This window comes from Microtus ochrogaster, unplaced genomic scaffold, assembly GCF_000317375.1.
Source record: "Microtus ochrogaster isolate Prairie Vole_2 unplaced genomic scaffold, MicOch1.0 UNK19, whole genome shotgun sequence".
NCBI lineage: Eukaryota > Metazoa > Chordata > Mammalia > Rodentia > Cricetidae > Microtus > Microtus ochrogaster.
The window spans coordinates 4,921,384-4,922,302 of NW_004949117.1; positions in this window are offsets into that span (position 1 = coordinate 4,921,384).

The window sequence follows — 919 nt, forward strand, 5'->3', positions numbered from 1 at the left end:
AGGTGCGCTTACCGGGAAGATTCTAGCCTACGTCCATCCTGGGTCGGAGCTTCATCGCGTGTGCCTCAGAGAGCAGAGCTCTCACCTCTGCCCGCAAGAGTAGAGCATCTCGTGTCTCTCTGAGGCGTCTGCCCCCGAGAGGAGAGCTGTCGAGTCTCTGACCTCACTTCCTCTTCCGCCCAGCATTCTGCTCTGTTCACTCCTCCCATCTACGTTCTAACCTATCAAGGCAAGCAGCTTCTTTATTTAATTAACCAATGGCCTTCCTCCATCAGCCACGGAGGACACGGAACAAGGAAGCACAGTGACCACGTGGGTGTGACAAGGGGCCTCCTGCTCTTGTCAGAGAGAAACAGTGAGGACCCTGACTATCACCTGTGGGTGTGGCTTGGGACAACTTAGGCCCGAGACTTTGTTAATAGTCCGGTTTATAGCTGGGGAAGCCTAGACTTAGAGAACTTAAGGACATTCTCCAGGGCCACGTGGATATTCTGTCATGATGGGATTTTATTCCTAGCTGAGGGCTGAACCGAACAGTTAACAGTGAAGCCTTGTCCCTAGCCCCTGAGGGCCACAGACAACTAAACACTCGGTGGTGGGAAAGAGTGAGGTACTGTTTCCTTTCCTCTGGCTCCTGAAAAGCACTCCTCTCTGTCTCTCTGGAGAAGGTTTTGCTCCTCAGTTTGATGGGTTGCTGGGGGGTTTTAGGGAGAGAGAAGCTTGACACCTTTAAGCCCAGAAGGACCTCCAGGTTTATTTCCCATCTGTTTCCGGCAGCCAGCCTGCTGTTTACACATTTGTATGGGGAAATGAAACTGATGTGCAATGCCCTTCTGTATGCTGTGAATATATCTTATTAGCATTGGTTAATAAAGAAGCTGACTTTATACAATAGCCAGGTAGGAAATCTAAGCAAAGA